A 15,461-nucleotide genomic window follows, 5' to 3' on the forward strand; every position below is an offset into this window, starting at 1 on the left:
ACATTGTTTTAATTTTCTTCTTGTGTCTTCTAATGTGCTCTATTGTGTGGATGTTCTCCAGCCACTGAATGTTATGTTCTATTATTTTCTCTTTTTCTGTCTTTCTGTGGCCAGTTCTCCCTTTGTCCTTTCCCATTTACAATTATGGAGATAAATATATAGATATTGATATTGGTATAGATATATAGATATATAGATATATAGATATATAGATACTCCCTACACAGCATCAGAATTAGTTATGAGGTGGGAAAATCAGAGATTCATATGAAAGGGAAGCAGAGAGATCTGCTTTATTTGTCTCTCTCTGTTTCTCTTCCAACTGCTATTCAAAAAAAAAAAAAAATGGTGCCAGAGAAATCCCAACAGCAGATTAGTCTGTTGAAAAAAGAGGTTTGCCAGTCAGACTGAACAACTATTTGTTAGCTGTCAAGGTGGAAAATGCATCTTCTGAGGATCTGAGTGATGTCTTTCAGCAATGACCCAGCACTGAAGGAAGTCTGATCCTTCTCCTCCTTTGAAATCTTCAAGCAAGATCATTAAAGTGTTTGATATATTTTTTTAATTTCTTTTTCTCCCATCCTCTGATTCTCTAGCCTTCACACTTGCCTTTTTTTCTGATCTCTACTTCTCTCCTTTGATCTTTATCCTCAAACCACTCTTTTTTGAAGACTCTTACATTCCTCTGTGCCTACTGAAGCAGATTCCCTTTCCCCTTATTGCCTGCTTACAGTTGCTTTCCCACTTAGCTTGGCCAGGGGGACAGTGCTGTAGATACAAACCCCAGGGGATGTCTCTATTGCAGCAAAAAGAGTCACCACCTGAGAAACAGATTTCTTAACAGCTCCGCTGGAAATGTGACTGGCCTCTGCAGCAAGTCTTATGCCTGATGTGTCTCCAGGAGGCACAAACAAGGACATAGCCTTTTGTACAACTGGTAAGGAAGATTGGGGTTAGCTATTTGGATTTCAAAAAGGAGGCCTGAGATATTGTATACAAAAAGCATACTGGGTAAAGCATGCAGCATGTCCAGCTCTGTCAATGGGCAGAATTCCTGATACTGGCAGATTTTCAGTGCCACATTTGAAGTTGCTTATTGTTTTCTCTTATTTCCTCTAAGTTCCAATTGGATGTGTATTAGTGCAGAGAATTTGTCTATGGAGCAACAGCCATCCAAAAAAAGCAGAAGCAGCAGTTTGTACATAAATCTCTCCCTGTGTTTCTCTCTTAACTGGCATTAGAAGAACAAGTGTTTTTGATTTTACCATGGTTCTGTAGCACAGCAGGGATTACAAAACTAGCTTTGAATCAAAATGCTGCTGTGGAACAAGTTTCTGTTTCTGGAGTCCAAGCTGACTTTTCTTGATGTGACTAGAAAGAGGGACAGAGGACCCTAATTAACCACATAGTGCACAGCTTGAGACAGCACACAGGCAGCTGTGGGGCAAGTGGTGTAGGATCAGCAATGCTCTGAGCACAGACTTGAAAAAATCATGCTTCCCAGCACTAGTTTCGGCCCAGATTTTTCGCTTCAGCTTTAGGCAAGCAAGCTGGCCTTGCTGGCTCAGTATCCATGCTGCCCCTTTTCCCAGGCAATAAGGAGAAAATTATCTCTTTGTAAAGGACTTCAGAGACTTACAGGGCCCCATGAGTGCTATGGCCTGAATTCCTGGTTACATACAGGTCCTTTTTCAATGCTTCCAGGTCCTTTTTTCAATGCTTAAAGGTGCCTTTATGCAGACAATGATGTAAAGATCCTTAATCTAAGTAACAGTTGATCCCTATGTATCTGGGACACTGTTGTGTCTCTGACACCTGTTACTGGAAACTATCATCAGGGATTTGGCTTTCTTCTGGTGCAAGTGTCCCTCAGTTCTGTGTGTTGGTGTAGCCCAATTATCAAATGTGGTCTCTTTCCACTGACATCTTTTCTGCAAGAAACAGAGTAGCATAATCTATTTTGAAAATCAAAGCCTGTTAAATGAAAAGGTCTCCAGCTCCCAATCATGGGCTAGAAAACATTCAGCTCAGAATGTCCATTTTCACCTCCCACTGTAAAAGCCGCATCATTTTTTCCCAGTGACTAGATCTGCTGCCATGGTTACAGCTTCACACAGGGTAGGGTCACTTTCCCTTTCAAGAAAAATCAATGAAAGATTTAATTCACACTATCCCCATACCAGTCACATTTTGCAGCAGTTTTTACTGCCTTAATGTTCCATTCTCCAAAAATGAAGAAGCAAATGGAGTGTCAACAAACAGTGGGATGGAGATGAGGGAAGCAGCTGTCAGGTTGATAAATAGATACCAGCACTGATTAATTAAACAGCTCTGCACATTAACGAAACCTTCAACATTTCCTTTTCTCCCCTTCCTAAACCTTGCATTTGTAAGCTTGTAGCTATTATGAAGTTAAGTATTTCCAAGAGACAGAGCTGTTTTGATGCTGTTTTGATAATGACAGTGGAATTTTTTATGCTAAGGCATATATAAAAACCTGTCACTGAAACTGGCCTCTCGTCCTTGGACAGCTCTGTGCTTCCCACCACAACTAATTTCAGAGGACAAATGTGCAAGCCCAAAACCTCACTACCTTTTTCACTGGAACATGCTTTCCTAACACACCAAGACTGCCCACCAAAGTACCATAAACCCAGTATTTATAAAGTTTTTTTCAGAGGAAAGAAGAGAGTAAAGTGTGGCCGAGTAGCCACATGCTGCAAATCCTGTTTGCAAATGCTATTAAACTGAGAATGGCATTAGGATCTTCCAATGTCCTCAAGAATATACTTTTTTTCTTTCACCTATGACTTAATTAGTAAAGCAGGATACTTTCACTACAGCTCTCAGGTGGGTTTAAAGTTACCTCAAGTTACGTCAGCCTCACAAAATAAGGTAGGACCTGATTGTAATAAGCTTAGTGATGTTATTTCCAAGGTGACATTTCTGACTAAACCTTTGCATCATTAAAGCAGTCACCAATTGATGCACAAATGCTGCAGAGGTGGTTCTACCCTAAGAAAGACTGCAAAGTATTGGAAATTTGGGAAGGTCAGTCTATTTTTAACATGGAAGAGAAAGGGAACCCAAGACCCACCAGTTGCTGTTGAGCTGTCTTCTTATCACTCAGCAGTAGCAAGAGAGGCAAAATGGTATCTCCTGTCCCTTCTCCCAGCTCTGGGTTCCATTTCTTTCCTTTCTGACTCCTTTGCTTCTCACAGCATGTGCAACCAGGCAGGTCTCTGCTTACAATACACGCTTAGGATTTCAAAAATTTATTTTAACCATGCTGCTGAGCACCCCAGTTAACTTAGGGAGGAAAATTCACTTGGGAGGCCAATTCATAACAATTCTGGTGCAGCTGACAGAAAAACGCTACCTCTGAAGGCTTTATATAGAACATCTCTCCACTGACAGCTGCCAGACCATTCATCTTGGTTTAGCTGCCACATTTGCTTAACAGAAACTATTTGAGGGATGCTAAATACTCCACCACACATTTAAAACATTAAACAGTGGGAAAACACTGTTTCTTAATACTCGAACCCCAACTCAGGAGCTCTCCCCCCACAAAATACTTTCACTGAAGAAACAGGTTAAATTTTTAGCCATTTTGTCACTGAAACTATAAATGATACATACATTTCCTGAACTAAAGGCAGGCATCTTCATTAGTCTTTTGTAGCTGAAGACGACCGTATAAGGCACAATGTGGACTACCCATAGGTTGGGACTGATATGAAAAAGAATATAAAATCATATTTTTTGATTGATCTTCCAGCGAGCACTTTTTAAACACTGGCTTTAGCACTAGTGTGTATTTAAGGAATGACATCAGCTATGAACCTGTCCCAGTTTTTACCTCTGCAAAATCTAATCCTCTTGGAAGAATATCTTCTCATATCTAACAAGCTGAACTCCCAGCATGAGTCCAGAACACAAATCAGGGTTTAAAGACAACTATTTCATCATGGCTTTTGTGGGTAGCAAGAGGCAATCAAGACTGCAAAAAGTTATTTAAGTTTCTTAGCTGAAGACACTCCTCACTTATTACATTTCTTAACAGCTTGAACTTTCCATGGTTGCTTTGTCTCTGCTCAAGGTAACTATAGTTTGAGAGTAAAGTCTCTTCTGACATTTTGCAACTTGGGAAAGAAATCCAGGACAGTATGCACTTCTGCTAGTGTCAAAGAGGAAGCACTGACATGGATGTAAATGCAGATAGGAATGGAAGTACTGGAATGAACTGGGAGCATTGCACCCCAAAGCCAAAAATAACCATGCATTTTTACCTCATGTGTTACAGATAGCACATGCCAGGAAAGTGTTGTCATTGCTAGCCACAGGTCACATACTGCAAAAGGAGTGTGATGGTAAAAGAAAAGCAAAGGCCCAGCTGCAGAGCCAGAAGCTAAGACAGAGCACTCAGAGCTTTCTCTGTGGGTAAATTACACAATAAGCATGCTTAGAGACCCAGACAGATGGACATCTGTTGACACTTGTCGTTTCTATTGTCTCCTGTGTCATCATAGTGAGGCAGCAATCTAGCATTTCTAAGTGAGATTGTTGCATCAAAGTTAAGCCTGGGGCTGCGCTGTGGCCAGCGCTGCTTATCTCTAGACTAGAGTACAGGAAAGGGCAGCCCTACTTCTCCATGTTATTGCAAATTACACCAGCATGGGTCAGAGCTTGCTGTTACAAGTGACTTTGACTTTAATCTTTGTTAATTTGTTCTCTTGAAAGGGTCACCAATGGGCCACAGTATTTCATATAATTCTCTCTTATTTGGTTTTATTGTTACTGTGTTTAAAGCCTCAAAAACATGCATTTCTTTGTCTGTGGTGTAGTTTTTCTGTCCTCGAATCCCGGTGATCCTTTGTGATATCCAAGCACTCTTAAGCATTAAGATGAGCTAATATGAAAATCATACTAACTGCTTCTCAGTGCTCACGCAAACCAAACAGAATAAAGTGAAACACAGATTCAGTGGCTTGATGTCACAAGGCCCTGATTTACCTCCCAATTACCACTAACAGAAAATTGCAGTTGCTAGGAATGAAAAGCCTGTGGACCTTGACAGCATGTGCACAATGCTGTTTAGAGACAACAGCCTCATAATAGCTAACCTTGAGGAACTCAGCTGGGTCTGTAGCTTTGCTTCTCTCCTAATGCTTCCTGTAAACAACAGCAGCTGACAAAACCCATGCAAAAGAGAGGGAGGAGGAAAAGTATAACTTCATTTAAAAAACAAATCCAAAGATGGTCAAAGCAATTCAATCTGTTAAATAATTTTGTGGGCACTGCCTACACCCATCTCCCACTGACTTCAGCCTCTTCTGTGGTGAGCAAGCACTGTTGATATCAACCAAGTGAGATGTATTCTGACTCAGCAAACTGAACTGTAGCAACTAATCACCACTCAGCTCATGTTAAATAGAGTTTCTTAATTAATTTTGCTACAGATTTCAGGGTTTTCTGAGTGACATCTCTGGCAAATTAGAGCTAAAACATAGTTTCTGTATATTATCAGCAAAGGATCTACACTATCAGCAGCTAGTCCATTTTCAGAAAGAAAGCCTGAGGCAGGAAAAAGCTATTTCTGTGGGGTTTAGATTCCTGCCAGATTCTCTAGGCTTGCCCAGCTTTCATCTCCTGCCCAGCTCTCTGCCACAGACCTGCCTCCCTAATTCCTAGGTAGCACCTTTATTGGCACATGCCATCTGCCCTGCCATAGCTATGGCTCTGATGCTTCATAACTCACTGCTCACCCGTGGCCTTGGCCAGGCCAAAATCTTTTTTACAGCTACAGACAGATTTTGCTCTCTTATTTGATTTTCTCTGGCTGTTGCTTCATCCAAGTACTTGCAACACATTGTTTTACACTACATTTACTTTCCCACTTAACATTTCTGCTTATCAAGCCTGCATGAGCTAAGGCAGTGCTACTAGCATTGCTAACAAGACAATTCCATGATGGATTTATGTCCATGAACATGAAATGGTATTTTATTTCTCAGGGTCAGTCTGAACAGTCTCTGAATCTGTCTTTTCCATTTGGAGCTATGACTGCAGGTGCCAAAATTTCCTTCAGCTAGCCATCTTGCATAATGAATGAGTGTGCCAATGCTGTTCCTTTCCCTAGGAGACATCATGGCTTGTAATGTCGGCTGTCAAATACTTAGGGTCAACATTAACCACAATGGGCACAATACAAAAACAAATCAAAAAGTTCATCCCCAAAGCACTTACATTTGTTCTCTTACTAGTGATTTTCCAAATCTTGCTGCTGTTAGGGGTGTAGTGTAAGCCAAGTGTGAGAGTGCTTGTAGGGAAATCTGACAGATGATGAAGTCTGACTAAGACAACAAGCTGGGAAGGCACTTAATCCCTGTGCTCTGTTTTCACAGAATTAAGGAATTGTCTGTTTCCAAGACAGACAAAGCCAGTTTTTTATATCTTCAGCATTTTAAAGGTTTGAATTTCTTATAATGGCTTGTTTTGTGCTGTACTGTGGAAAAAAATAGCCACTATGTCTACCAGTGTCCCCTGAAACTAAATCATAAGCTAATACCAAGAAATGTTCAACATTCCTATTACATTTTATTTGAAAGCGATTCATTTGTAAACTCAGTAGTTGATCAAGCCATGGAAAAATGTCTGCTAAATCATTATGTCTTGTGATCTTCATGTTTGCTAGGATAGTAGGAGTAAAAACATATTAGCAGATTTAATCCATTTTGCAATCGTAACATATTTGCTTATTGGAGTAACAGCAGAGGAATTCTAGAAAGGCAGTGACCTGGGAAATTTATAGTTAGCATTTTGTGACCTTTATTTCAACAGCTTTCAAAATGAAGATTAAAGAAATAATTAGACACTGGAATTAAATGTAACTTTCCAATGTTCTTGAAACCTAAAATAACTGCTAAGGACAACAATGTTGAAGTTTGGAATTACAAATTATTTAATGGAAGACAATTACTTTCTCCATCAGAAAAATCACCCCCCTGTGGTGCTCTGATCAAGAACTGCTTTCTTCTTCTTTGTTAGCAGCAGTAAGAATATCTTCTTGCCTGGTTAGAGAAGCGGTTCAAATCTCTGTTGTAGTGATTGTCTTTTCATGAGTAGGAGGGTTCACAGATCACTGAACTACAGAAATATACTCCTGCTGCTGGTACTGACTTTCCTGTGGGGCCTGTCTTCAGTTTGGTTCCTTGTATGAGACATAGTACTGTCCTGCTGTACAGAAATGTGAGGATAATTTGGGATGATCAGGCAGTACAGTGATGGAGAAGCCATATTGAGAAACCCAACATTTTGGGATGCAAAGTAGATTCTACTGGAGAAACTTTATGTTGGGGTCCCTTTTGCCTTGTATCTCATGCAGTTAGTTTCCCAAGAATGCTAAATGCATGCAAATTACTGCAATCTTGATTTGGCAGCATTTTGCATCTCCTTTTTAGCAACTGACAACAAACTGATAAAAACAAGTTGAAAACTGTTTAACATTCAGAACACTACCACAAGTATGAAGGAACAAACAGCACTGAACTTGAAACATTCTCAGGAACAAAATTTTTCAATTGAAAATGCTTTACTCTTTGTGGAGAAGTCAAAAAAATTTTTTTTCAAGTTAATTATATGTTCCTAAGCAAAGCTATTTCAGTTAGAACATAGTTTTCAGGAGTAATGTTCTCAAAACTTTCCCTCCATCTCTTGTGCTACTTTTTATAGTAGCATAAAATATCTCCTGTTGAAGCCCATAATACTTCAGCAGCTGCTCACTTTGAAATGAAAAAAAATCCCTACTGACTTGGGATAGCATAAACATGTTTAAAAACTTTTTATGCATAAAAAAGACTGAAAGACCTCTGTTTGCCTCATTCTTCTCAAGTAGTGCTAGCCAAAAATATTTCAATGCAATGCCTTTCCATTAGAGAACACTATTCCAAGGAAATTACACCATTTAGTGGAATTGCATTCATTAGTGTCAAACTCATAGGAGAAACCAGCAATGATCACGATACACACAGAGCACATTCCAGACAACAGCTTGCCTCAAACTGTGTGGCCACCTGATAGTTGCAAAAAACTGGGCCAGATAATGCATCTGGATAAAGTGTTATTACGTATGACAGCCTGCATGGTAGGTGATTAGCTGCCTGGGAACCAAAGTGTCCACGTGAATTTCATAGTATTCTGCTCAAGAAAGAAAGAAAGAAAGATGGAGGAAGGCAAGAGGGGCCCTCAATAAAACTCACAAAGTGATATGACTGACTCATTGTTTTACAAAGCCAGATGGGGGAAAATTCAAGTCCACATTCAGATACCCATATTTGGACAAAAAAATTTTAAATGCTCAGGTATGACATAAATGTATAGGTTTTCATTGAAGTCAGCAGAGATTTAATTTTCCATACTTTTGAAGCTGTAGAGGTGCCTGTTGACACCTGAGATGCTCTAGGATATTCAAGACATCCATGGGCATGATAAATTTGATATAGGACCTACAGAACACCTGCACCCTGCTGGAACAACAGCTTGAGGCCACGCATTTTTGATGAGCATTGCCATCAATAGTTTTAGTCAATACAGGCAATGGAGTTCTCAGAATCTGGCATTTAATCAAACATATGTAAGCTGCCCCAAGATAAGCTGAACAGCTCTCCAGTTGGTTGGTTGGTTGGTTTGTTGTTTTTTAAAGAATGAAATTGTACTGACAAAGTGAGCCAATACTTCTGTTTAGTAATACTGCTACTTTACAAAAATACTGTGTAGATGGTTGCTGGGGGTTAGGTTTGTTCCTTCTTTCTCTAAAGATTTTTTTCCCCATAAGTTACCAAGGAGACCAAGTGTTGGATACTTGAGAGTACTTAACCGAAACAAAGAGGTGGACAAAGTTGGAAGAGGGAGATAACGCAGGTAAAAGAGTTTGAGGCAGCTGCGGGCTGTTCTTTTTTCGGGCGTTCGGGGAGAGAGAATGGCTGGGCTGTTGGTGGCTGGAGGAGTTTCACTGTGGCCAAAGGGATCCAGTCTTGGGAAATCTACTATCACCAGTTCGGCCTGAATCCTGAGTTTTCTCTGCCACCCGCGGGAGCTGGGCCGGCCCTGCCTCGCCTTTGGCTTCTTCGGCGCTGCTCCTCTTGCTAGAGTGTGACCCTGCACCCCCTGCACTGCTGGGACATCCTGCCCCTGCCTTCCGAGACACCCTGCCATCCCAGCTACCAGCCCAGGACTTTCCACTGTTTCAGCTTGGTGCTCTGAGGATCCTGCAGGGACACCGAAACCAAACTGCCCTGGGTTTTGTGAAACAAAGCCCTCAAGGTTCTTGATACTGTTTTCTTTTGTTATTAATACTGTAGTTTGGGGTTTTTTTTGTTTTGTTTTGTTTTGGTTTGGGGGTGTTTGTTTGTTTGTTTGTTTGTTTTGGTGTTTTTTGTTTGCTTTGTAATACATAATAGTAAAGAACTGCTATTCCTATTTCCCAAATCTATGCCTTAGAGCCTCTGATTGTAAATTTATAATTGGAAAAAAAAAGGGGGGGGGGGGGGGGGGGCTTACACTCTCCATTCCAAAGGAAACTCCAACTTTTACCTGGCAGATACCTGTTTTCCCAAACCAAGACAATGGTCAATACCTGAGCCTCCCTGTGGGAACTAGGTGAAACCAGAGCTTTGCTGGCTCTTCCTACCAGCCTGCTTGGGCAACAAAGGATTGTCTGTACCACACAGGTTTGACAGAAAAACACTCTAACTTCACTCAAATCAGGGCAGGCAGTTTCTACCGATCAGATGTGTCAGTAAAATATTGCTGTTATTTCAGAACTTCCAGACATGCAGTGGGAAGGAGTGTCATTATGAAATCATCTTCAAGTACCAAAGACAAGAGGTTTTGCTTGCATGGTCATATTTTTCCAAGGCCATTTAAAGTAGCATTGAGATGATTGACCTGCAAAGACATCTGTGGGCTAGGGAGAAGATAAAGCCAAAACCTGACTGAAGTACTAGCATAGAGTTTTACAGGAATGTGAAACTGCTGTGGTTTCCATGGGGGCATGGAAAAGGTTTCCATGTTTATACAGCAAATTGAAGCGCAGTCCAAGAAGCATGTGGAAAAAACCCTTTACTCTGCCTTTATGAATTATTAATTTTAACTGGGCCAGAAAGTGACTCAGTGGAGAATGGGAAACCAGGAGAAAATGTGGTTCAGTGGGTAGAAAGGGAATAGGAAGAACAGTTTGCAGTAGTGATATTGATTACTGGCCTCCCCATCCAACTGGTATTTCCTCCTCCCTCAGCATATTTCGGAGGCCTATTTGTCAGTGTAAGACAATATTAGCAATCATTGTCTTTAATTTTAAGCAAGTTGTATTTGGAAAGTATCACTTTCCAAGAAAGATATTATAAATCAGTAAGTCTCATTATGACCTGACCAAAATTTAGACACATTTGAAAACTCTGGTCTGAAAATACAAGCTGCTAAGGAAAAACAATCCTGTTTTTAAATTAAAGCATGCTTCTCTCTTATAAAGAAGGAAGAAATGCAATGAGGAGATAACTCTCCAGTATGATCTAAACAGGGGTGTACAAGAGCCAGTGGAGACCACTTCAGAAAGGTTATAAAAACAACTTCAAGAGGACCGGGAAAGAGCAGGATAAGCAGAAAATATAGGAACATTATTTCTAGGCAACACAATCTTACAGTTTACTGAGCAAATAATGTTTGTGAAAAGAATAGAAGCTCTCTTGGACATACATTGGCTCCAAGAAAGACACTTCTGTCGTAACACAGAAAGTCTTGCAGATCACAAATACGTTTTGCTCAAAGGTGCTAAATGCCTCCAAAATAAAGGGGAAAGCATGACAAACATTAGGAAATGGACTGACATGGTGAAAATTACTTGCTATGTACTTCAGACTTGTATTGTTCTGAAATGGGTGCAGTTCCTAATTTTGTGGCACATTTACTTAAGAAGAAAGCAAAATAACTGCTTTAACTGAAATCTGACAGTATGACGTAGAACATTAATTTTCAAATAGGAAGGTGCTGCAGCATAAAGCATCTCTTGAACCTATATTTGGAATTAAAAATGTCTTAGCTCTATATCTTCCAGTCCAGTCCACATATAATACAAATGGAACAGCTTTAGCTTCCCAAGAGGAACTGTCTGACATAATTGTAATTCAGCATGTGTCTACTGCCAACATCTGAGGCAATGCCAGACATAGTCGCCGTAGCAGACTGGCAAAGAGCAACCAGGAGTGCAGCTTTCTGATTTGGGGGAAGTCTAGCAATGGTGGGGTACAGTATAATTACAGTTAGACAGAGCAACAAATTAAATTCTGATCAATAAAGACCATTCCTTTTCTGTACATGTTACATCAGACTGTCCCTGTTAGAAAGTCATCTTTCCCATGAAAATAACTGTTCTTTTCCTCAGCAGAATTCTGCTCCCATCTGCACAGAGCAGCCTGAACCCAGATATGACGCTTGGACAGTTTGTACCCTTGTGAGATCTGCTGTATTTTATACAAATTAAGCATTGTCCTTGCTACTCTGGAACAGGATGAACCTCTTTTCCTATCTTGTTTCCTTTGTAGAGAAAGCACTAAGCATGTAATTGTCACCTCTAGGAAGGACAAATAGGTTTAAGCTATGAGTTTCTGCAAAGTGTAGCAAAGCCTGAAGAAAATTAAATCTGTAATCATTCATCCAAGCTCACCATAAAACAAACAAGCAAAACTAATGACCTAACAAGAACACATACACAAAAAAAAGTCAAATTCCTGCAATAAAAAGACAACGGTCTTGTTTGGCTTGATAACCCAATGGCTCCCTCTGCAGGGTGACACATCTCATCTGGATATAAAATGGTCTTGCTATGTCACTGATGCACATCTCAAGCAATTTCCAATGGAAGCGCACATATTCTCCGGATCTGTGAATCCCCTCTGTTCAGATACAACTGTGCGTTACGTGCAAAATAAATGTACGATATATTAGATTTAAAGTATCTGCTGTCTCACTTGAACATCATGCTCTCAAATAATTTTTATATGTACCAGTTCAGCTCCCTTTCCCACAGCTAAATCCATGCTGGCCTCACAAACCTCCTTCCAATAAGGCAGAGATCTCAAATATATTATGCTTCCCGCTTTACTTAGCAGAGTCCATACATGTGTGCCCTTCTGTTAGAAAAGAATACAGTTTTGATAAAAAAATATTAAAACTAGTTTTTTAAAAAAAAGAAACCCAGAAAAAAATAAGAGTACAAAAGGGACATCACTCAGAAAAACAACGCTTTGTTAGTCTGAAAATTCTATTTTTAATAACAATAAATGTCTAGATAAAGAAAGGAAGGCATGGCTATCAAACTTTCTGATATTTGACTTCTTCAATATAATTTCTGATTCTGTTAATTATCTTTCAGAGAAAGACCTGATCATTTATGTGCCTCTTTGTAGTGTTTCAAGGACTGCTTATTAGGATTTGATGTTCAAAAGCTCAGGCTTGGGACATACTGTTCCTGGAAAACATTCTGTCCACTTTAGGTAGCAACATGTCCTTTTCCAATCATTGTTTTCTCATTCACCTTTGAAACTGGCAGCGTATGGTCTCCCAAATCACTTTTAAAAGCTGAGTGTCTTACAATACCCTGATCTGGGTGTATAAAATGTAGTTAAAGAAAACTCAAAATAAATATAATTATTATTCTATCACACCTTATTGCAGCAGTAGTTACCAATAAGCCATTTCAAAACAGTTGCCGAAGCAAATGCTCCCCACTGTCAGTACATTTCCAAGTAAATCTCTGGAAACCAGACATGCAATTAACTTTAATAGAAATAGCTCCAGGGCAGGAGACAGACTGCCATATTCTAAGCTTTTACTTAAAATTTTAAATACATCTAAAATTCATGAGTTGGACTATTTTGTGTAGTCATAAATAGATAGATATCTTTCTTGAACTATTTATTTACTGAGCATCTCTAGATGCTTTTATGTACTCTTAAACATCCTAAGTATTTACTAGCCATATGGGTACCATCATCTCCTCACACTAGAAGAAAGAGCCTGCTCTTTCTCATTGTTCTAGTGGTTTTGAAAAGAAAATAAAGTCTTCCCACACTTTTCCCTTCCTCTCCTGTCCTACTAGCCCCTCGTTTAAGAGCTTTCAGGCAACTGAGAAAGTGAAAACCATACATAGTTCTATGGATTGTAAAGTTCCAGTGATTTCCAATGGGTTAAAATAAACACTTATTTTACATCTCTGTAAAGCCTGAAGTCATGATCAATAGGAGCCATAATGTGACATTGAGGTGTACACTGGTATTGTGTGATATATATATATATATATATGTGCTGTACTAACACCCAACAGACCTACCCAAAAGATCTTTTAAGCTCAGTGCTGAAAACGTTCAGAAGTGGACAAAAATCCTCTTCTGTATTTTTCCTCAAGGAGCATGATTAGAATTCCTGTTCAAGAGCTCCCAAGTATAAACTCTCCTTAGAACCAACCAGCAGACATATTACTGAAAGGGTGCTAAAATAAATGCGTATTTGGCATAAGGAAAGAAAACCCTGCTCAGTTGTATAAGGGCCTCTTACTGAAGGCTTCAGCATGCCTTAGAAAAGAGTAATTGCAGATGGAATCTGCATTGACACTGTTCCAGATATCAGTCATGGCCCATGCCATGTACTCAATACTCAACTCACACCAACACTGCAAACAAAATGAAAGGCACAGTGCATTGGGGGCATATTGTTGTAAGTCAATTAGATAAACCATGAAGACCATGGGATACATGAAGATGAAGAATATTTACCCATTACTCTCTCAGATCACAGAATCACTAGGTTGGAAGAGACCTTAAAGATCATAGAGTCCACGCTAGCCCTAACACCTCAACTAAACCATGGCACCGAGTGCCACATCCAGCCTTTTTTTAAACACATCCAGGGATGGTGACTACACCACCTCATCGGGCAAACCATTCCAGTACTTTACCACCCTTTCTGTACGAAACTTTCCTAATATCCAACCTATATTTCCCTTGGCATGGCTTGAGACTGTGTCCTCTCTTTCTGTCAGCTGCTGCCTGGAGAAAGAGACCAACCCCCAGCTATCTACACCACCTTTCAGGAAGTTGTAGAGAGTGATAGAGTCACCACTGAGTCTCCTTTTCTCCAGGCTAAACAACCCCAGCTCCCTCAATCCCCACAGAGTTTGTGTTCCAAGCCCCTCACCAGCCTCGTTGTCTCCTCTGGACGCTCTCAAACGTCTCAATGTCCTTCCTAAACTGAGGGCCCAGAACTGGACACAGCACTCAAGGTGTGGCCTCACCAGTGCCCAGTACAGGGGAACAATGACCTCCCTGCTCCTGATGGCCAACTATTCCTGATACAGGCCAGGATTCCATTGGCCTTCTTGGCCACCAGGGCACACTGCTGGCTCATGTTCAGCTGCCGTCACCAGAACCCCCAGGTCCCTTTCCTCCTGGGCACTGTCCAGCCACACTGTCCCCAGCCATAAGCTGCAGGGGGCTATTGTGGCCAAAGTACAGGACTCGGCACTCGGACTTATTAAACTTCATCCTATTGGACTCTGCCCATCCATCCAACCATTCCAGGTGTCTCTGTAGAGTCCTCCTACCTTCCAACAGGACTGACATATGCTCCCAGCTTAGTGTCAACTGCAAAATTACTAATGAAAGACTTAATACCCTCATCCATGTCACCCATGACAGAAACAAATTCCTGTTTTAGTTATACCTGGAAGCTCACTAATATAGCAGAATTTCAGTTAATACAGATAAATAAGAGGGTGGCATAAAGCCTATTAAATAAGGTTTGATAATTCTGTGCTATATCTGACCTCAGTCTCAATCATTTATTTATGAAAATAGAGTGGTGAAAACCAGCATGGCTAATCGATACACATACACTTTATTCCCCCACAGAGCAGACCTGAGGCTCTTTTAGAGAAGTAACAGATGGAATTTTACCTTCCCTTGGAGAAACTTTCAGCAAGGATAGAAATTGATTTAGAAGCACTTTAATATGCTGCTCCAGCACCACGTCTACACAATCTATAAAACCAGCCTATCTGTCTGCATTCTCCAGAACGTGCAAAGACATAAAGCCCTCAAATTATCACTATGACAGGCCAGATTTCCTATTAGTTACAGAGATCTATTTCCTACAATTTTTCGAAGACGGAAGTATATGCAATATAAACAAAATACAATAGACATGAAACAGTGAATCTTCCTGTATGCAGAGGAAACATCTAAGGAAAACAAGTTTTTTAGGAGGCCAGGCTCATTCTTGGGCTGAGCAAGCCACAAGAGGGAGTGCAAACACTGCTGGAAAATGCAAGAAAACGTGAGGGAAAAGGTCCAGGGCCAGCCAGCACTTCATGCCAAGTCTGTTGTTAATAATGTGCCTTCTCATTTGTA

The sequence above is a fragment of the Chamaea fasciata genome, unplaced genomic scaffold (genome assembly GCF_029207755.1).
Source record: "Chamaea fasciata isolate MVZ Bird 193981 ecotype frontalis unplaced genomic scaffold, bChaFas1.0.hap1 SCAF_3, whole genome shotgun sequence".
NCBI lineage: Eukaryota > Metazoa > Chordata > Aves > Passeriformes > Sylviidae > Chamaea > Chamaea fasciata.